The sequence below is a fragment of the Primulina eburnea genome, chromosome 15 (genome assembly GCF_022965805.1).
Source record: "Primulina eburnea isolate SZY01 chromosome 15, ASM2296580v1, whole genome shotgun sequence".
Taxonomy (NCBI): Eukaryota; Viridiplantae; Streptophyta; class Magnoliopsida; order Lamiales; family Gesneriaceae; genus Primulina; species Primulina eburnea.
The window spans coordinates 21,816,750-21,843,789 of NC_133115.1; the positions used below are offsets into that span (position 1 = coordinate 21,816,750).

At 36.4% G+C, this 27,040-nt stretch overlaps 1 long non-coding RNA gene across 2 annotated transcripts; it reads left to right on the forward strand.

Moving 5' to 3' along the window:
- The first annotated feature begins 6,520 nt into the window (after positions 1 to 6,520).
- On the forward strand, positions 6,521 to 8,540 carry LOC140814688 (uncharacterized). Of its 2 annotated transcripts, XR_012114140.1 has the most exons (4): positions 6,521 to 6,606; positions 6,913 to 6,979; positions 7,067 to 7,228; positions 7,352 to 7,824. It is a non-coding gene; the product is annotated as an uncharacterized lncRNA (long non-coding RNA). The 2 variants fall into 2 exon arrangements; XR_012114139.1 differs by lacking the exons at positions 6,521 to 6,606; positions 6,913 to 6,979; positions 7,352 to 7,824 and adding exons at positions 7,831 to 8,212; positions 8,442 to 8,540 and having other exon boundaries at positions 6,988 to 7,228.
- The last annotated feature ends 18,500 nt before the right edge of the window (positions 8,541 to 27,040 follow it).

The following is a 27,040-nucleotide window of genomic DNA, read 5'->3' on the forward strand; positions in this document are numbered from 1 at the left end:
TAATTTTACACCCAAAAATTAGTAAATGTCATGACAGTGCTCTGAATGTCGTTTTATATGCTAATATGATCATATTACATGTTTATGTAATTTTATGATGAAATGATAATGTTAAAAGATATTATACATGCTTGTTTTAAAACAAAAACGATATATGCATGTTTAATATTTATTAGCGATGAAAATATGAAATGTTGAAGGAAGTGACGTAATTGTGAATAATACGATGATACGATGATATCTTAACACGTATGTCAAGGATAAGTTGACAGGTGAGAGTGTCGCTGATCTCCCGATCGCCCAGTACTGTGGTTACATGTAGATGGATCCATCACCCCAATACGAATACGAATACAAAAGTCACAATTAACGATCTCAATTCAACGAAAGGAAAGTGGAATATGTATATGAATATGATGAATATGAATATGTTATGATGATATGAAAATGTTTATGTTAAGTTTAAGTATGATCATGAAAATATTATTTTACGTAAAAGTATTTTCACTTTGAATGTGATCTGTATACATATTATTTGTTATCAAGATTATGGTTTTCTGAGTCTTTAAACTCATTAGGTGTGATTGATGCAGGTTATTATGATAATAATGATAATGGAGGTTTTTGGAACATTTCATGTTCGCAATCTTGATTTGATGTTAAAAAAATTTGTTATTGTGTTTCTAATATATTTACTCAAGTGTGAAGTTGCAAACACAAGAAGCAAGCTGAAACTGAATTCTGCACAAACTGAATTTATGACAAGTTTCGGTGTTTTGATGATATCTCTTAACTGGATGATGCAAATGACATTCCGCCAATTGGACTGATCAGAAAACACAATTTGAAACAAGTCGTATTTCACGTCTGTTGGGTAAATTCGGATGTTATCATGGTCTAAATGATCGCTCAATTACCAAACTGATCACACAAAAACAGAAATCAGTTGGGTTTGAGTAGCTGCGGTATTTTGGTCATATCTCTCAGCTCGGTTATCGAAACAAAGCGATTCAGTATGCGTTTGAAAGATAAGACGAAGATCTACAAATCATATTCAGAAGTCCAAGTCTGAATCGAAGCTTAAGATGCTGATAAATGACGATGAATCTACTGGTTCTGCACAAACTGAAATAAGTTAGGTTGATTTCAGCACACCAGCTGAAACTGAACTGAACCAAACCAGTTGAACTGAACCAGACCAGTTGAACTGAACCAGACCAGCTGAAGACCAGTTGAACCAGACCAACTGAACCAATTGAACTGAACCAGCTGAACTGAATCGAACCAGCAGCTGACCAACTGAACTGAACTGAACGATCAGTTGAGTTGACCAGAGTAGACCAGTTGACCAGTCGGGAAAATGCCCAGCAAGCTGAATTTGACCGTTGCAATCTAAGAAACAGTACAGAAACTTTTCAAACGGTCATATTCTTGTGTCTAACGTATATATCATTGTTGGGGCTTATAAATACAACATATTGAAGATCAAAAAAGAGCTTTTGAAGAGGATTCAAAGCATGGGCAGTTAGCATGAAGAAATCAGCTAGTTGAGAGCACAAACCCTTCTGTGAGGATACATTTGAGATGTACACTATAAAGGAAAATTCCTCACACACAATAACTCACACATATACAAGAGAGTTGAACTTCAAAGTTTAGTTGAGTGAGTCTTGCACAAAGACGTAAAACTTTTGTATGTATTCTTTACATACGAGACATTAAACAATATGCTGATTGTGAGGTGCTGCCTACAATCTTGAGTGCTAGGAGTTTAGTTTAGGCAGTGGGTAAGTCCTAGCTGAATGGATTTGTACAAAGTGTTTTATAAATCAAATTCTTCTAGTTAATCCTTTCCAAAGGAAAGAAGGGGTGATATAGGAGTATTTAAATCCCCGAACATCTATAAACATTTGACCAGTCAGGAAAATGCCCAGCAAGCTGAATTTGTGTATATTTGTTTATTGCATTTACTTTTCATTTTCATAGTTTTAATGAAGCATTGTTGAAGCATTTTATGTGTTTTTCAAATACCAAAATATTGTATACCAAGTGTTTGATGAAATGCTTCAACTAAAATACTTTTACTCATTCAACTTACATATATTTTAAATGATTTACAGAATATTTAATCAGTTTCTACGAAGGATTATTTCGAGTATTTTCCGCATGGTTTGAACACCAAACTCGATTTAATACATCGGTGTTCAATATTTCAAGAACCGAACTATTATAGTTCAACGGCGATCCCCTTTACCGATCCCAACAAGTGGTGTCAGAGAGAGTTGTTCTTGAAAGAACATTGAAACTGATTTTGATGTTTAAAATTCGAAATTTCAGATTTTTTACACATATATATGCTAAACTGAATTTTCGCGCAGCTTGCAGCGACCGTGGGAAAAATGACATATCTCCTGGCTCTAGTGTCCAAATGACGAACCGCTTTTTGCGTTGCAAACTAGACTTGTAGAGGTTTACAGCGGTATAAAATTTGCAGCCTAGTTATGCATGAGAAAATACAGTTTATTTGTTTAAGACAGAGCATATGTGCTGCAGCAGAAAATGAGCCATGGAGAAAATTGGTTAGTTATCCCTCATCTTTTATAATTTTCAAAATTTCAAAAATATAGGGGAGAACTCATTATAATTTTAATGAGTATATTATATTTAAATATTGATGGGGAGATTTTTTTTTTTTAAATGTTTTGAAAATATGACTTTTTGATTCACACAAAAAGGGGGAGAAATATGTTAGTTGAGTTGATTGTTTATCCAAGTTTTGTGATCATAAAAAAGGGGAATATTGTTGGAAAATTTCATGTTCGCAATCTTGATTTTGATGTTAACAAAACTTTTTATTGTGTTTCTAACATATTTACTCAAGTTTGAAGTTGCAAACACAAGAAACAAGTTGAAACTGAATTCTGCACAAACTGAATTTCTGGCAAGATTCGGTTTTTGATGATATCTCTTAACTGGATGATGCAAATGACATTCCGCCAATTGGACCGATCAGAAAACGCAATTTGAAACAAGTCGTATTTCACGTCAGTTCGGCAATATCGGATGTTATTATGGTCTAACTGATCGCTCAATTACCGAACTGATCACACGAAAACAACAATCAGTTGGGTTTGAGCAGCTGCGGTATTTTGGTTATATCTCTCAGCTCGGTTATCTAAATGAATGGATTCAGTATGCGTTGGAAAGATAAGACGAAGATCTACAAATCATCTTCAAAATTTAAATTCTGAATCGAAGCTTAAGATGCTGATAAATGACGATGAATCTACTGGTTCTGCTCAAACTGAAATAAGTTAGGCTGATTTCAGCACACCAGCTGATACTGAACTGAACCGAACCGAACCGAACCAATTGAACTGAACCAGACTAGTTGAACTGAACCAGACCAGCTGAAGACCAGTTGAATCAGACCAACTGAACCATTTGAACTGAACCAGCTGAACTGAACCGAACCGAACCAGCAGCTGACCAACTGAACTAAACTGAACTGAACCAGCTGCTGACCAGTTGAACTGAACGACCAGTTGAGTTGAGTTGACCAGTCGGGAAAATTACTAACATGCTGAATTTGACCGTTGCAATCTCAGAAACAGTACAAAAATTTTTCAAACGGTCATATTCTTGTGTCTAACGTATATATCATTTTTGGGGCTTATAAATACAACATAAAGATCAAACAAGAGCTTTTGAAGAGGATTCAAAGCATGGGCAGTTAGCATGAAGAAATCAGCTAGTTGAGAGCACAAAAGCCTTGTGTGAGGATACATTTGAGATGTACAATGTAAAGGAAAATTTCTCATACACAATCACTCACACATATACAAGAGAGTTGAACTTCAAGTTTAGTTGAGTGAGTCTTGCACAAAGACGTAAAACTTGTATATGTAGTCTTTGCATATGAGACATTAAACAGTATGCTGATTGTGAGGTGCTGCCTACAATCTTGAGTGCTAGAAGTTCAGTTTAGGCAGTGGGTAAGTCCTAGCTGAATGGGTTTGTAAAAAGTATTGTATAAATCAAAGTCTTCTAGTTGATCCTTCCCAAAGGAAAGAAGGGGTGACGTAGGAGTATTTAAATCTCCGAACATCCATAAACAAATTCGTGTCTATTTGTTTATTGCATTTACTTTTCATTTTCATAGTTTTAAAGAAGCATTGTTGAAGCATTTTATGTGTTCTTCAAATACCAAAATATTGCATACCAAGTGTTTGATGAAATGCTTCAACTAAAATATTTTTACTCATTCAACTTGCATATATTTTAAATGGTTTACAAAATATTTAATCGGTTTCTACGAAAGATTATTTCGAGTATTTTTCGTTTGGTTTGAACACCAAACTGGATTTAATACATCGGTGTTCAATATTTCAAGAACCGAGCTATTGTAGTTCAACGGTGATCCCCCTAACCGATCCCAACAGAGGTCTTGATGGTTGATCTGACTGGAATGAAGGTGAACATAAGTATCTACATCAACCATTGTGAATTTACACTTTTACCCTTAATTCACCTTTAAGTGTTCCTCTTAAAATTTGAATTGACACTTTCACCCTTATCATTTTTAAATACAAAACAACATTTCCCATAGGCTTCTTCCATCACAGCCCCACTTCCCCTTCCTGTCGCTTCTTCATTTACACCAAACTCAGGCTTCTTCCATCACACCCCGCACTTTCCCTTTCCGTCGCTTCTTCATTTACACCAAACTGCTACGTGATTTCAATTCGACTCTCACAATCTGATTCCAAAAATATACAGGTAATTAATTTTGATATTTCTAATTTTAAATAAATTTAATTCGGCTATGACATCGCTTCTCTTTGACCCGTAAACCAAAATTGGAACTCTCTCTCGTAAACCATACTGCCTATTTTCTGTCCGTGGTGGAAACTTGCTGATGACCGGATCGTTCCATGATGTCTGGGTTTAATTTAGTTGGTTTGCTTCTTTCATTTTTCTTTTCAATTTCCTAACGATGGAACACAGAACATTTCCGTCCGTGGCAGAAACTTGCTGATGATCGGATCGTTCCATGATATCTGGGTTTAATTTAGTTGTTCTGCTTCTTTCATTTTTCTTTTCAATTTTCTAACGATGTGGAACACAGAATATCATGTTTAATAAATTTCTTGTCAACAAACAATGTAGTAATTCCATTTTCTTCTTATTACATCCACGACCACAATTCCCAACTCCAACAAATAACTCGTATCTCCGAATTAAAACAGTAGAGACCAAGGTATGCTTCAAGAAACATAGATTAGGATGCCCAAGTATTGTTTGATTAATTTCACTTTAGGCAATATCCTCTTAGATTGACATTTGGATTTTTATTATATCTTTGTTCTTTGTGGTTGAGAATAATATAGATAATTATTGGTGTCCTCTCACTTGTAGCTTCCATTTGGCACGCTTTTATTCTTGCTCATTAATTGAACAGTGGGGTGACCGTTAGGGTTGATGAAATACGGATTGGTGATTTTTTATTTTAATAAAACGTGAAATGAAGCAATTTTTGCAATTTTAATTGGCTCATCAACGTGACTGCACCAATTTCGTGGTTTTAAAAAACTGTGTTGTTTTCAATATTTTTCTATTTCAATGTTCAAGCTTGTTGTGTTTATAGGGAGATCAGTGTTATTTGTGGTTTTTTCAATTGAGGATTGGTAATACTTTAATGTAACAAATTTAATACATATCTTTATTCAGTTTGGTGATTGGTTAGCTTTAGTCATGTTTTGATTGGTTAGATGTATGGAAATTTAGATCGTCAAAGAAAAATGAAATATTATTTCCTGAAAATTGTCTCTAAGCTACATCTTTATTTTTATAAATTTGAGTAAATTTTGTGATATATACATGATTAGAAACATTTATATTTTCTTGGAAAACAGAGGGATTGGAAGTCTAGCAAAACACAATAAATCACAGGAAATTAGAGTGAATTGAATCTTGATAAGTAATATTTTATTTCCTCCTACATATAACTGATTTAGTTGAATTAATTTGCTAACTCCAATTTCCTCATCAATTATTTCTAATTTGCTCATCCATAGAAAAGTTATCCATGGGTCGAACACCTTCACTTGCCTCATCCAAAAGGTTTGCATTTAACATTTTTCCCAAGGAGCATTTAGTTTTTTTATTTATTTAAATATTTCATTTTTTTTTATCATCATTTTAATATTGTAACATTTTGCATTTATCTCTCACTAATGTAACGAAGTAGCTAATGGGTTCACACAAATCAATCTCCTCTTACTCCATGATTGTCACTATTGTGATATGATATAATATTCTGAAATTATTTTTATCAACATGTTTTTATTCGAAGGTAATAGCTATAAGGCTATCGCTACTATGCCATCAGAATCAAAATACCAAGATATATTTTTTTCTTTATAGGCTACTATGAGCCTCACCGATCACATAAAATAATTAATTGCCCCGCGTTTTATACTTGATGTCGTCAACTGTATTAATATTAAATCCATTTTGTAGCAAGTGCCGAAAAGGCATAATAAGGACTGAGAACACATCTAATCCAAGAAAGAAAAGGAAAGAAAGAGGTTCCAAGTCAAGCAGGTTTTCCACACTTTGTTTCATCATTGTTTTGCCCATTGTGATAAATTGTTATATTGTAAAAAAATATAATAAATACTTATATTTATTTTCTTATTATCATTTTGTACTTTATCTTCTCAATATTATTTCTGACAAAAAAATTTTACACCTATATTAACATTTCTATGCATTTCCATTTTCGATGTAAAAGTTTGAAATGGGACGAAAATTTATCTTCTACCTCTTCATTTTTACTATTATTATTTTTTAATACTATAATATGTAGCTACCATATAATTTATTTTCCTTTATTTATTATACGAAAAGGGTACTATCTGATGATGATAGCTCTATGCTTGCTGATGACGTGCCAAAAAAAAAAAGGTGTCTCAAAGTATATTTTTATGATAAGTTTCATATATAGTAAAATTTCCCGTTACATCCTTTTTTAAAATCATGCAGCAGACTATATTATTTACAGAAATATTTCCAGAAAATACTTCAAACAAAGACAAGTCGGTGTTCAAACATTCGGATTTGCTGCTTCAAACATGTCCTCAAAATATTAAGAATGCATTAAAGCCAAAAAAGAAAAGAAAAGAGAAAGATAATGTCACGTTACTCACAGCTGTTAAACATCAAGGTACAATAATTAATTATTTATCATTCATGCCCTCATGAATCCGCTACCAAATATACTTATACATTCTTATGTTTTCTGGAATTATCATATAATTATTTTTTTTCCCTTGCCCATTACATGTAGGAACAATTGGATTACGTGAAATAAATTCAATGCTCGTGTGTCATCACTACGGGGCAAAAAAATTTGAATTTGAGCGCCCCACTTTTTGCTGTGATAATAGAAAAATCAGATTAGCAACCACAACCATTCCACACGAATTATTTTTACTATTTATCGACACACAATCTCAAGAAGCCGAGGATTTTCGAAAATAAATCAGAGTATATAACAGTATATTTTCTTCACTTCTTTTGGTGTTAAAAGGGATACTAATCTTGCTTCTTCGAGACGTGGAATCTACACATTTAGAGTGTTAGGACATGTATTCCATACACTCCCACCTTTAACTCCCCATGAAGGAAAATCGTCTCATTTCCAACAGTATTTTTGGGATAGCTACAACGAATTGACTAATAGGATGGGTGTATTCGACAATGCTGATATTTGTGAAGATACTATGAAGCTATTGATTGATGTCATGAAAAAAAATCCATATGCAGAATTATTGCATCGAATAAATGATTTTCCCTCTATTTAAGAAGCAACACTTCAAATATGCAAGAATGCTGGAGTAGATCAATGTTGCTACAACAATCCTACAGCTGATCAAGTTGCTGATATTTGGGTAGAGGTAAATAATCATTTCATATGATAGAGACATAATACTTCATGCGACTGATGGACATAAACACATAATAAAGCATTATTTTGGTTGTTATGATCCCTTTCAATATCCACTTCTTTTTCCAAATGGAGAAAATGGATGGCACCAGAACATTCCGAAATTTATGGACGCGAGTATTGTTCTCTAGTAAAATCATGCCATTGTGAATTCAACAAATTTTTCCTCCGTGGAATCTATTCTTCAAACAAAACAGAGAGGTATTTTCCTCAAATTTCCCATAAATTTTTATCATTGTAATTGTTTATGTTTTTTTTATTGAGAAAGTTTTACTGTCACTATAGAATGACTTACAAATTATTTGAAGGGAATCTTAGTTGAACCATGTGTTTGAATTTAAATTGTGGTTTTCTAAATTTGATATTAATGTTCCATGCTCATAGATTTTTTATACACTGAATTTTAAAATTATGTTTACTATCTTAACAGCTGTTAGAAACTATAACAACAAGATGGTTTCTTGCCGAGAGCACTATTGTTACAAATTTTAGATAAGGAATAAGAACCCATCCATTTTTTATATGCGAGAAGATTGTTGCAACAATATGCAGTTGATATGTACATCAAACTTGAAACGACACACTTGAATTATTGCAAAAACAATAAAGCTGAATTGAGATCTTAGTATTATCAAGGCATTGTGGATAGCGTCACTTGTGGAGAAACAAGAGGAAATGAAATTGGAAAAATAACTTTTCTTCATGCATCATTCATTGGAGGTCCAAGAGACATACAAAAACTTATTTTTAGATGCAATGGCATTGGTAAGAAGGTTTGGAACACCGGATCTCTTTATAACAATGACTTGTAATCCAAAGTGGAAAGAAATTACATATAATTTATTGGGTAGTCAACAACCTCAAGATCGGCCCGATTTGATAACTAAAGTTTTTCGATCAAAGGTCCAAGATTTGAAAAAAGAAATAATTCATAGAGCGATATTTGGACTGGTTTCAGCTATGTTTACGTAGTTGGATTCCAAAAAAAGAGGTTTTCCCCATATCCACATGTTGATAATCTTGAAGCAATCATATAAGATAAACAGTGCTGATCAATTCGACGATTATGTTTCGGCTGAATTACCTAACAAAGAGCAAAATCCAAGGTTATTTGACCTTGTAACGCAGCGTATGATGCATGGACCTTGTGGATATTTGAATAGAACAAACTCTTGCATGATTGCCGGACAATGTAAGAGTCATTATCCACGAAAGTTTTGCGAAAAAATCGTTCAAGGGGAAGATGGCTATGCTATTTACCGAAGTAGAAACGATGGCTTAACAGTAGATATAAGAAGAGCTAAACTAAATACTCAGTGAATGAATATATTGAATTACTCAATAAAGTATACATAATTGGTGTAAATCCTATTGTCAAGTTTCCAAATGTTTATTATTAAACTTCCCATTGAAACTATTTAATAACAGGGACTGGATGAGACAAATTTTCACATTGCTTTTGACAACTCAATCAAGGAAGAGCATGTGTTTCTTTTCAAGATGGATCAAGAAATTTTTAACAGAAAAAAGAACTGTCTATAGTATTGGGAGCCTTACAAAGGACGTTCCTAGATATCTTCGACACCAAACAGCCTGGAAAGTAAACGACGACAAACAGTTTCCAGGATCGCAAAAGGAAAAAAATACAGATTCACCAAAAAGTACAACTATGTCAGATGACATACAAGTACCAAAGCGTGCAATAGATGGAAGTTTTGAAATCGAAGATGACAAGAAAATTGCTGCATTTACTCAAAGAAGAAGACGTGCATTGAAGTAAAAGTTAAAGTGATAAGCTTGAAAAAATATCCAGCGGCGTGTAATAGGAAAAATATTGAATAGTTCTTAATTATTTGGCATCAGTAGTATTATATGAATGATTCTTTTTAAACAAATTTGGTGTCTTCTCACATTAGTAGTATTACATAAGTTATTCTTTAAAAAAAAATTTGTTTTTCCCTATTTGTATTTCTTCGTATGTTGCACGTGATTTTTCCTAGTATGTATATATATATATATTTATATATATAGACACACACACACACGTATGTTCGACCGATCTTCATGTGAAGTTTTAAAAAAAAAATCTAGTACGTTTTCTAAACGAGTAGTGAACGTTTCCCATCTAGTGCTACAACTAATACCCAGGATCAGCCTCAGAGTCAATCAGTTCAAGAAGAAATAGTAGCAGAACTGGCAGAAGTTAAAGACCAAGATGCAAACTCAGGTCAGTTAGCCGTAGTGGAATTCACTTAGAAGGGAAAGGGAAAAGGAAAAGAAAAGGCTCCTACTGAAGAATTCTCCCTTGAACTCCCACAAGCAGCTGATGTGATGATGGACAGTATTTTATCACATCTAATAGATCTTGGATCAAATATATCTCAAGTCTAATCCTTAAGTCTGGACACATTGAAAGATCACACTTTGAAGGACATGAAGAATCTGACTAAGGATGTATCTTCTCTCTTTGATACAGTAGAAAAGATGAAAAGAGAATCAATTACAATCCCTACATTGCTCTCATCCCAGAAACTACTCGGCAACCAGATTGATTTTGTACATACAAGCCTATCAAAGAAGATTGGCATTGTATAAAATCAGCTGGTTGAGGTATCTGCACAGGTTAGTTCAGCATTCCTTATCTTCTCCAAAGCAACGGATGTTGACAAAAAAAGGGAAGAACATAAGATAGTAGCAACAGGAACAAGTAGCAAGAAACAGAGTGAACCAGACAAACCAACTGATAAAGGACCAGTTGAAAAGAAAAAAGAGTCGATCAAGTGTCTTAAGTCAGTTGATAGTTTGAGGGACGTCTGTATTTTTTCATTTGAAATGTTGGTATGAATCTGTACTTACCTCTTTAGAACTCAATGAAAAGTTATTTTTGAATATATAGGAATCTTTACATTATTTTATCTACTATTAGTTTCAGTAATTCAGTTATACCAAGAATATCACAAAACTCAGTTCAGATATCTAGAAGACAGATTGATCTCATGGTTTAGCAAGAAGCAGACATCCACTTGCAACTTTCACAACTGAAGCTGAATACCCAGCTGCTGGAAGTTGCTGTGACCAACTGCTCTTGATTCAGTAACAACTGAAAGACTATAGAGTTACTGCTGAAAAATCACCATTACATACAATCTAGTTCTCCATTCCAGAACCAAGCAAACCAAACATATTGACGTCAAACATCACTTCATTAGAGATCGTGCTCTAAAGAAGAACATTAGGCTAGAATACATATCAACTGAACAGCAAGCAGTGGACAAATTCATTAAGTCTTTACTTGAGACTAGTTTTCTTACTTTAGAAATATTTTAAGGCTTATTGACTCGTCTTAATGCTTAATTTAGGGGGAACGTTGAATTTTATTTAGTTAAATAATAAGACAGATGTAAATTGTTTTTGAATTGAACTGAGCCAGTTTCAAATTGATCAGTCAGAACTCGAACCAAATGATATTATCAAATAAGTGAAGGAATTTTAGCTCAGTTAAGTTCTGCAATGAGATTTGTGACTGATTAAAATTCGTTATTTCAAAATTGTTTTTAACTAAATCACGTTATTGCGTAACTGCTTAATTTCAGTTTTTAAAATAAATATAAAAATTGAAAAACCTGAATTTAAGATCAAAATACTCACAGACTGACAGGTGTCCGAAAATTTTAAAGTCACGAAACATGTTTTGTAACCATCTTCTCAGCTTTACTTTTAAGTATTCTCAATATTTCTAACTCTCAAACCTACAGAGCAATCAGTTGCAAATTATCTTCTCCGTCTATAGAAAATTCAATGCAATGGCAACCCAGACTCTGCGTATTTGCTGAATGATGTTGCCATCGATTTCCTCAATATAGATGAATCAGTTCACAATATCTTTTAGAAGATCGAATCCACTAGACTTGGTCAATTTCTGGGCTGAAAACTCAAGAAAATTACTCTCCAGAGCTTTTATCCATCTATACAGATGCAGGTCAACAATCACTACATGGTTGTTGATGAAGAATTTTTCAGAAACCTCTTTATTCTACCAGATGAAGGCCTTTCAAGTTTCTGCAAAGTGGATGCTGCAGATATTGAACAAATACATACCTTTCTCTCAGCTAGTGGGAAGATGGTCAAGGTATATAAAGCCAAAAGGGAACTGAAGCCAGAATTTCAGCTGTTGGCGGACATTGCTGCCAAGGGAATCCTGGCAAAGGATGGTTCTTTTGCAGCCTTAACCATTGAAAAATTTAAAGTAATGACAGCCATTGTCAAAGGCATCAAGATGAACTGGTCATCTATCTTGTTCACAATTCTGAAGAATATGGTGCAATCGACGAAGCAGTCGAAAGGATTTGCACTTCAGCTGAGCAGGCTGACTGAGAACTCTGGGCTTCCTCTAGAATTGACCTCAACAGTCACGAAATTCAAAATCTATAATGTCAGAATGTTCATTCGAAGAAGGATGGAGAAGATGAGGTAGCTATCAAATAGGAGAAAATTGTCAAGATTAAATTTGTTGCTCTGAAGCTTAAGAGAAAACTGGTTCTGTCAACTAGTGATTCAGAGAAAACTCCCTCACTGCACATGATCAAAAAGCCTAGGTCACAAAATACGAATGCATCTTCAATCCTAGGAGCTCTACCTGAGCTTGTGAGAACCCAAATTTTGGGCATCTAATTAATTAAATATAGACATACATAATAATTTATTTTCGAGTTATAATAAATTCGAAAATAATAAATAATACATGTCATTTGAGATTCCAAGCCAATAAGTACATTAAATTCGAAATCCAGTGCAAGAGATACACCTTAATTTCGAATTTAGTGATGGATATCAACATAATTGAAAAGAAATATTGCATACAAGTCAGTTTTCTCAATAAGGAATCTAGCAAATTTGCAATACGGTCCAGATACGTCATGAATATGTATGAGAAGTAGTCTACATTCAACCATGAGCGAATTTCGAAATTTATACATGAGATAAACAAAATCTAACTAATTATGGCTCGATTTTAAGTATAGAATGGATATCTCAAATTATGTAATGATTATCTCAAAATTTTGGAAGGAACATCAATCGAATTATGGTAAGATTTTGAACCCATCCCTATAATTACTAACTCATTCCCTTCGAAAATTTCACACCTCAAATTCAAAATTTCTCTCTAGAATTTTCGAAACTATCCTCTCCAATTTCTGCCGAGTAGTGAAGCCCTCTTGCAGTCCAGACCCACAAGGAATTTCGAACTACCAGTACATAAACCCTTCAAGTTTATCTATCCAAATCTGAGATAAGTGGAATTTAGCTATAGTTTGCACACTTATCTTTCATAAATGTGTTTTTGCTATATTATAATTTGCACACTTGTCCTTCATAAGTAGGTTTTTGCTATATTATAATTTTCACGCTTGTCGTTCGTGAGTGGGCTTTTGTTATATATATATTCTTTCGTAAGCGAGTATTTGTTTGTCACGCTTGTTATTTATAAGTGGGTTTGATTTAAAATCATTAAATTGTTATGAACTCCTTCGTTTCTTTGAAATTTCGGTTAACCATTGTTATTTTGTTTTTCCCTTTTTGACATGACGATCATGTGAACTATCTTATGACACTGTGAGTATTCCACCGGATATGGGAGGGAATCCCAAATATATGATATGACCTTTATGCAGTGAGGATGTAATCGCTATATTGCCTCGCTCCATTAGAGGAATAAAATTAGGGACTAACGTCAGTAAACCATGGAAAATAGATGAATCTCAGTGCCTAAGAATAAGAAAGGATGTCTATAAGGTCCAAAATTAAGACAACGTAATCCAACTGCACGCGAATCTCGTGAAAATGAAAAATAGCTAATAAAATTATTTTAATTGTTAAAATGATTTGTTTGATATGGTTATATGATTTTAAAGAAGTTTTCTACTTGAATGCTTGAAAATATATTTTTAAAGGTTATTCGAGTTGCAATCGAGGAACGAAGAACGAGGGCTGAAAAATGGAAAATATTTTTATTAAATAATTGTTTTTAATTATTTAAAATAAGGTTGATGCTTTTGTTATTTTTGAAAATAATGAGTTTTGATGTGATTTTATATGCCGAGACGTAATTTTTATCGGTATTCGATTTTCAACAAAAATACGAACCTTTTGACAACTCGGCTAATAATTTCACTAACTTTCCTAAACGAAATAATTTTTAAATGTACTTTTGGGCCTACTATATCTTGCTAATGGGCCCAAGCTTGCACACAAGTTTATTATCAATTTTTAAGCCTAAAACCCTACCTCATTTTTCTTTAAAACTCACGCCCACCTCTCCAACATCACACAAACTCTTTTCCCCTCAAACACATGGCAGACACTCGATTTTTTTCAAGGAAAATCTTCGAATTTTGCAAGAGGAATTCAGCCTAGGGTTCTCGTCGCTATTCTTCGTATCGTCAACGTAATTTCATAGGCACTCCATAATTTTCTCTTTTCTCATCTATCACATCCTAATATGTATTTTTTCATGATTTGCATGAAAAACATGAACCCCTTTTCATTATTTTCATTTTATGCATAAAACATGTGTTTAAAGTTTGATTTGTGTTCCAAAAACATTATATATGTTTACATGAAGGGGCTATCATGATTAAGGATCAATAGGGAACGTTTTTACATGATTTTAAGGGTCATAAGATGCACGGTTTTGTAGCAGCACCGAACTAGAACAAGATGGAACCGATTATTGCATGTTTTGTGTCAAGGCTCGATTTTGAGGGAACAAACATGAATGGCTTGGCTTTGGCTCGACCTGAGCTTGGCTGGGACATGGTTGGGTCAGGAGAGGAGTCCTAGCATGAGAAAAGCGGCTGGGAAGAGTCCAAGCAAGCTAGGACACTTCTCGAGCCTTCTCGTGTGATGTGCAGCTGTGCGCATGGGTTTGGGGCTCTGTCAGGGTGGTCATGGCTGGGCTGGGCTAGGTTATGTCTCTAAGGTCCTGAGAGGGTTCACGTGGGGACTGGGCTCGTTGGTGGCTCGAGGGTAGGAGTCCTAGCCAAGTTACAAGAGTCTTAGTGTATTAGGGTGTCCCGACCGCAGCTTGCTTCTAGTGTAGGTGGCTTCGGCTCGGGCTAGGGTCGAGCCCTAGGGGTCCAATGGGTTCATTATGGTAAGGGGAGGTCTGGTTAGAAAATGTCTCAAGGTGGCTCGGGCTTGGCTCGATAAAACCGTGAGTTGGTTCGAAGGTATGCCAGAATGGTTCGATTTTAGGGTTTCTATGGGTTAAGGTTTGACACTTGGTTCAACGGGGTTGAATCATGGTTCATAAGGGTAAATTAAATATTAAAAAGTCTATGTTTAAGATTTGGAAATTTTATATTAAAGTTTGAATTAATTCGGGAATTAAACGCTCTCCGAATTAATAATTAAATAATAATTAGAAAGCCTAGACTTTAAGCTAAATAAAATTATGAGAAATTTAATTTAATCTTAAATAATTATTTGGGATGGTCTAAAGTCAATGAAAGCAAGAAAAAGTCAAAATCGAGAAATATTAAGTCTAGGGGTAAAACAGTCATTTTACACCTAAAAAATAGTTAACATCATGGCAGTGCTCTGAATGTTGTTTTATATGTTAAAATGATTATTTTAAATTTTTATGGAATTTATTTCAAAATCGAGAAATATTAAGTCTTGGGTAAAACGGTTATTTTACACTTAGAAAATAGTAAACGTCATGGCAGTGCTCTGAATGTTGTTTTATATGTTAAAATGATTATTTTAAATTTTTATGGAATTTTGTGATGAATCGTTAACGCTAAAAAATATGTTGCATGCTTGGTTCAAAAGAAAAATGATTATTATATGCATGAATTTTAATAAATGATGGAAATATGAAATGATGAAGGAAGTGAAGTAATTGTTACTAATACGAATACGATGATATGGTAATATGTGAGGCCAATGATCAATTGTCGGGTGAGCATGTCGCTGATGTCCTCGCCACCTAGTACTGTGGTAACATGCAGATGGATCTATCGACCCCTAATATGAAAGTCACAATTAACGATATGAATTCAACGAAAAGGAATACATATACGTATATGATGAATATAAATATGTTTATGATGATATGAAAATGTTTAAGTTTATGCATGATTATGAAATGTTATTTTAAGTAAAATTATTTTCAATGTTGCATGTGATGTTATACGCATTATTTGTTATCAAGATTATGGTTTGCTGTGTCTTTAGACTAACTAGGTGTGATCGATGCATGTGAGTATGATGTTGATGCTAGTGGAGATCTTGATGGTTGATCTTACTGGACTGAAGGTACACATATCTCTGCACTTATGATTTTAAGTTTATGTTAAAGATTTTCACGACTTTTTTTTATGATTTTTAGTGGTTTTTGAGATGTTTATAGATTTAGATTTATAGCTAAGTTAGGATTTGCAAACGTTTGACGCTTTTATATTTTTAAATTATTTCCTTTGGATTTTCAAATATAGTTAGTTTTTTGATTTTTAAAATGGTGCAAGGTATTTTAAAGTATATATGTATCTATTTTAGTTTGGCCGAATCTTGTAGGATAGAAAAACAATTCTAGTACTTTTTAAGAAAACGAGTAATAGACGTTTCAATGTTTATGTTTATGAAGTATGTTGTAGGAAATTATTTTTTGCATGATATGTTCTTTCCTTCAAAATCATGTATATTGTTATGTATGTGCTCGATCGGGCCCCCGCTTGCTAATTATTTCTGTAACGATAATGGGTCATTAGGCTGAACCAACACAGGTTTCGGCCCATATCCATGCACCACTACTGATCATGGGTCATTAGCACGGTCTAGCATGGGCCGAGGCACCGCCACCCATAGAATATCACACTCCTAGAATGTAGAACCCGTAGATCGGACTTCGTATAAGCCATGCATAATTTCTAGTAAAATTTAAATTAAAAATGATTTCTTTATTATTTAAAGGATTTTAAAGTTGTTAGTCATGATTATTTATTTTTAATCGCATAAGTATGGTTTTATCGTTTCGGTTAAATAAGTGAGGCCAGACTGGAGTTGGAGTTTTGAGATAAAATTTAATATTAAGAAAAAATTCCTAGAATTTATTTAAGATAAATAATAAGTTGATTTAATGTAAAAGAAGGTTTAAGAAATTATTTAAGTAATTTAAAGATTTAGCCATGCATACAAGATAATTTTCTTCCATAATTAATTTATTAAGTCACTAAAATATTTAAAGGGTAGATAAAACACTAAAGATTTAAAATATATTATGTAAGCAATATTTTCCCTCCCATTACCCTACAATTTTCGGCCATTTCACATTGTAGGATTTAAATTTGTCAACTCACAATTTTGGTTATCTTTCTTTATCCCTTCTTGGCATAGATAATTCCTTCAACTTTAAATCTTCAATAATTAATAATTAATAATTAAGCAATATTCTCACCCCAATTATCTAATAAAATCGACCCCTCCCTTCTAGACTTAAAATTTGTTTGACAACTCATTTCCTTGATATCTTTCCTTAATCTTTTCTAGGTAGATAATTTCACCCACTTTTAAATCACCAACAAATAAATAATTAAGCAATTTTCTCCCTTGTTCCTAGACCAAAAATTCGACCAAGTACACCCTTTATTTTCCTTTAAAAATCTTTTGATATCAAATCATTCCTTATCTCACAAATTAGAAAGATAGAAAGATTCATTTCTCCCTTCTATCTTGCAACCTTTCTTTCATTTCCTAGACACTTTCTTCTCTCCATTTTCGAAATTTCAGAGCCTTTTTCAGTAGAGAAATCGTGAGAGAGCCTTGAGAAAACAAGAGAGATAATCGAGTAGAAACAAGAAAGTGAAGAACACTCCGTCTCCACCACGCCGCGTCGTTGTTTTCATTTATTTTTCTTTCAAAACAAATCCGGCATGTATATGTTTTTATTTACTCCTCAAACAAGTCATATACTGAAATTTTTACATCACATGTGCATGATTTTAATCACCAAAAAACCGATACAAGGCAGCAACACTTTCGAATTTCTGTAGAGATTTTCGGTTTCACTTCATGCTTCACGTTGGTATTCGTAATGTTTGATTTATAGGTTGGCTCAATCCTAGGCTCCCAAGGCTGCTTATGGTCATTTCCTAGGGCGTGTTAGGAAGAGTTTGGTCCGTTGGTTTGAACCCTTTCGCCCCCAGCAGCACGTTTCGACAGCAACTGTCTCGGATGCCATTTCGAGTCTCAAACTTTGAATCTTGCGTGGCTAAGGCGTGTGTTCTGATCTCGGCTGCCCTAGGGGCTATAGCCATGGTTCAAACCTCTCCTTGGCATGTCTAGGACTGTGACCAAGATGCCCTTTCATGGCTTGGTTCACGGTTCCCCCCGGTTTTAAAACAAAACAATGCATGTGATCCACGATTCTGTTTTCTGAATTTTCTATGTAAGTGTGTGTTCGGTTTTGTGGTTTGGTGTGGATCTTGGTTGGCTTCTGGCCCTTATCCATGGTTCATACCATACCTCTTGATGTATAGATCATGCCATGGTCAATCAAATGGCCACTGGAATAGTCCATGACAACAAGAACAATTGCAACACCCCATGCGTGCATATGCGTTCTCGGGTGAAGAGTTTCGGGTTGTTCTGGTGTTGTTTGGATTGTGGCTGGTCTAGGGCCCTTAGCCATGGTTCAAACCATACTTAGGATGTTGGTAAGAGGCTCTGATTGGTGGTTCAAGCCCCAATGACCGATATTCTTGAAAACGAAGCTTGCGAGAGTAAGCGCTGCTGCTGTATTTTTTACAGCAAGTTGGTGCTCCGGTTCAGAGGCTCGTTTGAGTTCTTGGTTGGATTTTAGCCTATGGCTTGGACTGGACAATGCCTCATCGAGTTATAAAGGTCATGTTTTTGGCCGTTCGTGATTCGGTTAAGTTTAGAGGTCGTACGAGAATTTACGGTGCAATGTGCCAAAATGACTCTCGAAGAGCGTTTCATGTTTTTGGCCTCCATTCCACAAATTTCGAGTACTGTAATTTTAAGAGCATTATGTAATCATTTTAGGTGTATTTTAATCATGACTAAATGTTGGTTCGGTGTTGGTTCGGGTTGGCACGGAGTCATGATTAAATACTAAGTCAGTGGGCGTAATTGTCTTGTTTTTGGATTCAATTACGAATTTTGGTACAAGTTAAATCATTCGCATATTTTTCATGCTAGAATTAGGTCGCAGCAAGCCTGGGAACGATCCAACACTTTCCGTAAAATAATACAGGACATTTAATTATATTACGTGCATAAAAATATAAAATGTTCATTTTTGAGATATATGCGATATTTCTTGTGGTCACTTCACGTTCATGGGATTGCAGCTTATCATGGGATTATCACTTCATCCGGTGGTCACTGACCGGTTCATGTTCATGTATTGGTGGATCTCTACCTCCAGTATACTGTGGTTTAGTCTGATCAGAATATTCATTTCACGTTATGGGCCACTTGCATAGAACATATTCTCAACAGAAAATTATTATATGCTATTTCATGACAGAGCTCTATCGAGCAGCATTTCACTTATGATTTTCAGTTCAGTTATGTACTTATTTATAATTAAGCATGACAAGATATTTTCACGTTACGCTTTACGACATGATATATTTATAAGGCATGAAATTTTATGATATATTTACTTGGTATCTACAATATATGCATGTTGAGTCTTTAGACTCACTAGACTTGATTGTTGTAGTTATGATGAGGTCGGGACTGAGGGCGGGGACCAGTGAGCCATCCTGGGTCGGTAGTAGTAGGAACCCGAGGACCTCATGCTTCATTTCATTTACCATTTTTATCGCGATTGCTTATTTTAAATTTGTTGTTTCAAAACAGACATTTACTTCCGCTGCTATGTTGAACATTAAATCTTTTATCATTTTAATTTTATGAATGAGGCATATTAATTATTTTAAAAGAAAATATTAAATTTTTCCGCAATTTTTCAAATACGAATTTCGATCCTCTACAGCTGGTATCAGAGCCTATGTTCTTGAAAGGGTTGTACTACTACTGATCTCGAGAAACTCACGAAGTCACGTCTTCGGGCTGTAAGTTTTAAGTTTACGCATTTTGTTTAAAGCATGAAATATTTGAACATCATGTTTTCACGAAATACTTTATGTCAAGATTATGATTATGTAGTATTTATTTAAATTTAAAGAAATAATAGAGATTATGCATATTAGTTACGTATGGGTTATGTGTGGAACAGTATGCCTCCTAGATGCATTCTTGAGCGCACGAAAGAGGATGAGCCTCTCCAGGAGGACGGTGAGAATCAGAGGCAGGAGAGAGATTTACCACCTCCACCGGACATGAATGCCAGATGTTAGCTGGGATGACTCAGTTCTTTGCACAGATTTCGGGGAACAACGCGGTGACAGCCAGGCCGACAGGGCCCGAGACTACCTATGAGCGCTTCATGAAGATGAGGCCGAAGGAGTTCTCAGTGACTTCCGATCCTATGATTGCCGAGGGCTGGATCAAGTCCCTCGAGGTTATCTTTGAGTTTATGGAGCTTGGGGATGTGGACAGAGTTCGTTGTGCGACATATCTATTTGGAGGAGATGCCCGCTTATGGTGAGAAGGAGCATCAGTAGCTTTGAACTTGGCTACGCTGAGCTGGACGCGATTCACAGAGGTATTTTACTCCAAATATTTTGCTGACAAAGTGCGTTCTAGATTGACCAGGGAGTTCATGACCCTGAGGCAGGGAGAGCTGACTGTTATGGAGTTCATCCGTAAGTTTGAGAGGGGCTGTCATTTTGTGCCCCTGACCTGCGAACGATGTCGGTGCCAAGCTGAGGCACTTTCTGGATGGTTTACGGCCGATCTTGCACCGTGATGTTAGTGTGGCAAGCCCTACTACCTTTGAAGTCGCTGTTTCCAGAGCTCTTGCTGCAGAGCAAGATCAGATTGACATTGAGAGGGATCGCCAGGGCAAGCGACCAGTCCCAGTGCCACACCGCCCTCCTCCTTAGCAGAAGCCACATCATAAGAGGCCTCATCACGGCCCGCCCAGAAACATAGGACAACAGCAGCAGGGACACGCAGGCCCGAGGACCTTTGAGCACCCAGTCTGTCCTAAGTGCACACGCCGCCATGCCAGAGCATGTATGTATAGCTCAGGGAAGTGTTATAAGTGTGGTAGCCCAGACCACCTACTGCAGCAGTGCCCTCGGGGGAGTCTGCCTACCCAAGGCAGAGTTTTTGCCCTCCATGCAGCGGAGACGAACCCAGACACCATGCTCATGACAGGTATCTTAAAACTTTAAGTTAATATTCAAAAATCAGTGTTTTGGGAATTTATGCTTTGGGTTGAGATTTTGAACTTAGAAATTGCGATAGGATTGTATGCTCTAATCAGTGATACTTTCAGGAATTAGGTTAGAAGAACTTTGACCTTTCCATGTCTATAAGTTAGTTCTAGTAATTATTGGGTTCAGCTTGACGTTCCAACCTTTCAGGGAGAATCTTTATAGCGGGTTCAGCTACGAAAGCCTTGATAGATTCAGGGGATACTCATTCATTCATTTCGGAGACCTTTACTAATTTTTTCAAGGTCAAGACCATTGGGCTAGATATAGTCTATTCAGTAGTACTGCCTTCGGGAGAGAAGATGGCAGCTACTAATGTGATCCAAGACATAGACCTCGAGCTCCATGGCAATCTTGTTTATGCGGATCTCATCGTTTTGCCGATGCCAGAGTTTGATATCATTCTGGGTAAGGACTGGCTACTAAGGAACAAAGTTTTGATCGACTTTCAGCGGAGATCCGTTCTAGTCCGACCGCCTGGGATAGAGCAGTTCTTATTCGAACCAGACATGTGCTTTCATTTACCGCGTTTGATATCTTGTGTCCAGGCTAGGAAGCTCATGCATAGAGGGTGTCGGGCGTTTTTAGAGACTTTTATATCTGTCCCTGAGGCACCCAGTCAGTCAGCCTCAGATGTTCCGATTGTTAGAGATTTTCTAGACGTTTTTCTTGAGGACGTCTCCGGTATGCCACCCGAGCGAGAGGTGGAGTTTTCTATTGAGCTTATGCCAGGCACGAATCCAATATTAAAAGCACCGACAGAGATGGCAGAACTTAAGAAGCAGATTCAGGACTTCTTGACAAGGAGTTCATTCGCCCGAGTTTTTCACCATGGGGCGCGCCAGTCTTGTTTGTGAAGAAGAAGAATGGTACGAGGCTCTGTATTGATTACCGGGAGTTGAACAGGGTTACATAGAAGAACAAATACCCATTTCCGAGGATTGAAGATTTATTTGATCAGTTGCTGGGAGATTCGGTTTACTCTATGATTGATCTGCGTTCCGGTTATCACCAGCTGAGGGTGAAAGATTCCGATGTTTCCAAGACTGCCTTACGACTCGTTATTTCCACTTTGAGTTCCTTGTGATGGCATTCGGTTTGACAAATGCGCCAGCGATCTTCATGGATCTCATGAATCGCGTATTTCAGCCGTATCTTGATCAGTTTGTGATAGTATTCACATACGACATTCTCGTCTACTCTAAGAATCATGAGGATCACAGCAGGCATCTGACCGCAGTTTTGCAGACCCTATAGAAGCATAAGTTGTTCGTAAAGTTCAGTAACTGCGAATTCTGGTTAGAGAAGGTGGCGTTCTTAGGCCACATCGTTTCTAGCTGCAGTATTGAGGTAGACCCAGCGAAAGTTTCAGCAGTCAGAGATTGGGTTGTGCCGCATAATGCATCAGAGATCCGTAGTTTCCTTGGGCTAGCAGGATATTATCGGAAGTTTATTCAGGGATTCTCCTCTATCACAGTTCCACTCACGTCGTTGACAAAGAAGAATGTTAAATTTGTGTGGAGCGACGAGTGTCAGAAGAGCTTCGATACTTTGAAGCAAGCTCTTATCTCTGCACCAGTATTGGCCATGCTGTCAGGGCTCGGAGAATTTGTTTTATATACCGATGCTTCGAAGCTCGGTCTAGGCGCAGTGTTGATGCAGCATGGGAAGGTGATAGCATATGCTTCTCAACAGTTGAAAATACATGAGAAGAACTACCCTACCCATGATCTAGAGTTGTCCGCCGTAGTTTTTGCCTTGAAGATTTGGAGGCATTATTTGTACGGAGAGAAGTGCCAGATCTTTACTGACCATAAGAGCCTCAAGTACTTCTTTACGCAGAAAGAGCTGAATATGCGTCAGAGGCTTTGGTTGGAGCTAGTGAAGGACTATGACTGTGACATTAGCTACCACCCGGGTAAGGCTAATGTAGTTGCGGATGCACTAAGCAGGAAAGTCGCAGTGATGGCTCATCTAGCGATTTCGAGGCCTCTTCAGTCTGAGATGCAGAGGTTTGACCTAGAGACTTATACTCGAGGTAGATTTCCCCGTCTATCTACTTTGACGATTCACTATTCTCTTCTAGACCGTATTCGTAGTGGTCAGTCAACAGATGAGCAGTTGGAAAAGTGGAAGCAGAGGGATGAGGACAAGGGCAGTATCTTGTATATAGTTAGCGATAGGATTGTGAGATACCGAGACAGGATGTGGGTTCCTAGCAGTGATTCTATTTGAGCAGATATTCTATCCGAGGCCCATATGTCGCCGTACTCTATTAACCCTGGGAGTACGAAGATGTACAAAGATCTGCAGTTGTTGTATTGGTGGCCCGGAATGAAGAAGGATATCAGGCATTTTGTATCCGAGTTTCTGAAATGCCAGCTAGTGAAAGCAAAGCATCAGAGACCAGCAGGCTTGCTCAAGCCTCTTCCTATTCCCGAGTGGAAGTGGGAGAATGTTATCATGGACTTCGTGACCGGTTTTCCGAAGTCAGTCAGAGGATCAAATGCTATCTGGGTGATTGTTGACCGTCTTACCAAATCAGCGCACTTCTTGCCTATTAAGACGACTTTCACCATGATTTAGTATGCAGAGTTGTATTTCCGAGAGATAGTCAAACTTCATGGTATTCCCGTTTCTATAGTATCTGACAGAGATCCTAGATTCACTTCCGCAATTTGGAAGAGTCTGCATTCAGCAGTGGGTACGAAGTTGTTGTTTAGCACATCTTTCCACCCTCAGACAGATGGGTAGTCAGAGAGAGTTATCCATATTTTGGAGGATCTTCTCTGTGCTTGTGTCATCGACTTTTCAGGGAGTTGGGAGTCGAATTTGCCACTAGTAGAGTTCACCTCTAACAACAATTTCCAGGAGTCTATTGGTATGGCTCGTTTGAAGCACTGTATGGTCATAAGCATGGTTCGCAGTCACGGTCGCGGAGATCGGAACGGATGCTACCGTTCCAGTTACAATGAAATTTCGCGGAACGGTCGCGGAACGGGTATTTAAAAAAACTATTATAAATATATAAAAATTAAAAAATTTGGAAAATATTTAGAAATATAAAAATTAAAAAAATATCATTTAAATAGATTATTTGATTTAAATAAGAAATTTAATTTTGCGACGGTTTTATCCAAACAATGCATGTGCTCAAAATTGCATTATTTGTACTACAAAGCAAAGATACGATGTGCAATAGGACCTATAATTGCATTATTTGTACTAGAAAGCAAAGATACGTGCATTATTAAATCGGCTTATTCGAATTTGCGACGGTTTTATGAAACACCGTTGCTAAATTTAGCGACGGTGTTCATAAAACCGTCGTCGATTTTAAATTAGCGGCGGTTTAATTTTAACCGTCGCGAAATATAGCGATGGTTATATTAAATCCGTCGCCGATTTATATAAATCGACGACGGTTGTACAGAACCGTCGCTACATACATAAAACCGTCGCTACTAGCGACCGTTCGTAACAAAACCGTCGCGAATTGCGTTCCGGTTCCGTTTAAAGCCTAGCCCGTTCCGTTTTCCCGTTAAATCCCCGTTCTTCATGCATGGAACGCTGACCCACATCATAAACCTCCAAACACCGGAACTCTGTCAAGGTAGGCAGCGTTCCAGTTCCGGAACGGCCGTTCCGGCCGTTCCGATCCCGTTTTGGTAAACCATGGTCATAAGTGCAGATCTCCTGTTCATTGGGATGAAGTAGGAGAGAGATCAGAATTGGGTCCGGAGATTATTCAGCAGGCTGCCGATGTAGTAGTCAAGATCCGTGATAGGATGAGGACTGCTCAGAGTCGACAGAAGAGTTATGCGGATCAGAGGAGGAGAGATTTAGAGTTTGCCGTGGCAAGATCCGTGATAGGATGAGGACTGCTCAGAGTCAACAGAAGAGTTATGCGGATCAAAGGAGGAGAGATTTAGAGTTTGCCGTGGGCGACCATGTTTTTGTGAAGGTAGCACCTATGAAAGGTGTCATGCGGTTCGGAAAGAAAGGAAAGCTCAGTCCGAGATTCATTGGACCATTTTAGATCCTCGACAGGGTTGGGGCGTTAGCTTATCGTGTTGCTCTTCCGTCGAATCTGGCCGGAGTACACAATGTGTTCCACGTCTCTATGCTGAGGAAGTATATGGCAAATCCTTCGCATGTCTTGAACTTTGAGCCATTGCAGCTTACTCCAAACCTGTCTTATGAAGAGAGACCAGTGCAGATCTTAGACAGACAGGAGAAGAAGCTTTTGAACAAGCTGGTTAAGCGAGTTAAAATCAAATGGATTAATCATTCAGAGGAGGAAGCTACGTGGGAGTCTAAGCCAGAGATGAGGAGTCGTTATCCCGAGTTATTCGGTAAGTTTTAATTTCGAGGACGAAATTTCTTTTAAGGGGAGGAGAGTTGTAGAACCCGTAGATCGCACTACGTATAAGCCATGCATAATTTTTAGTATTTGAATTAAAAATATTTCTTTATTATTTAAAGCATTTTAAAGTTGTTAGTCATGATTATTTATTTTTAATCGCTAAGTATGGTTTTATCGTTTCGGTTAAATAAGTGAGGCCGGACTGGAGTTGGAGTTTTGAGATAAAATTTAATATTAAGAAAACATTCCTAGAATTTATTTAAGATAAATAATAAGTTAATTTAATGTAAAATAAGGTTTAAGGAATTATTTAAGTAATTTAAAGATTTAGCCATGCATGTAAGGTAATGTTATACCATAATTAATTTATTAATTCAATAAAATATTTAAAGAGTAGATAAAATACTAAACATTTAAAATACATTATGTAAGCAATATTTTCCCTCCCATTACCCTACAATTTTTGGCCATTTCACTTTGTAGGATTTAAATTTGTCAACTCATAATATTGGGTATCTTTCTTTCTCCCTTCTTGACATAGATAATTCCTTCAACTTTAAATCTTCAATAATTAATAATTAAGCAATATTCTCACCTCAATTATCTTATAAAATCGGCCCCTCCCTTCTAGACTTAAAATTTGTTTTTCAACTCATTTCCTTGATATCTTTCCTTAATCTTTTCTAGGTAGATAATTTCCTCCACTTTTAAATCACCAACAAATAAATAATTAAGCAATTTTCTCCCTTGTTCCTAGACCAAAAATTCGACCAAGTGCAACCTTTATTTTCCTTCAAAAATCTTTTGATACCAATCATTCCTTATCTCACACATTAGAAAGATAGAAAGCTTCATTTCTCCCTTTTATCTTGCAAACTTTCCTTCATTTCCTAGACACTTTCTTCTCTCCATTTTCGAAATTTCAGAGCCTTTTTCAGTAGAGAAATCGTGAGAGAGCCTTGATAAAACAAGAGGGAAAATCGAGTAGAAACAAGAAAGTGAAGAACACTCCGTCTCCGCCGCACCGCGTCGTTGTTTTCATTTGTGTTTCTTTCAAAACACATCCAGGCATGTATATGTTTTTATTTACTCCTCAATCAAGTCATATACTGAAATTTTAACATCACATGTGCATGATTTAATCACGAAAAAACCGATACAAGGCAGCAACACTTTCGAATTTCTGTAGAGATTTTCGGTTTCACTTCATGCTTCACGTTGGTATTCGTTCTGGTTGATTTACAGGTTGGCTCGATCCTAGGCTCCCAAGGCTGCTTATGGTCATGTCCT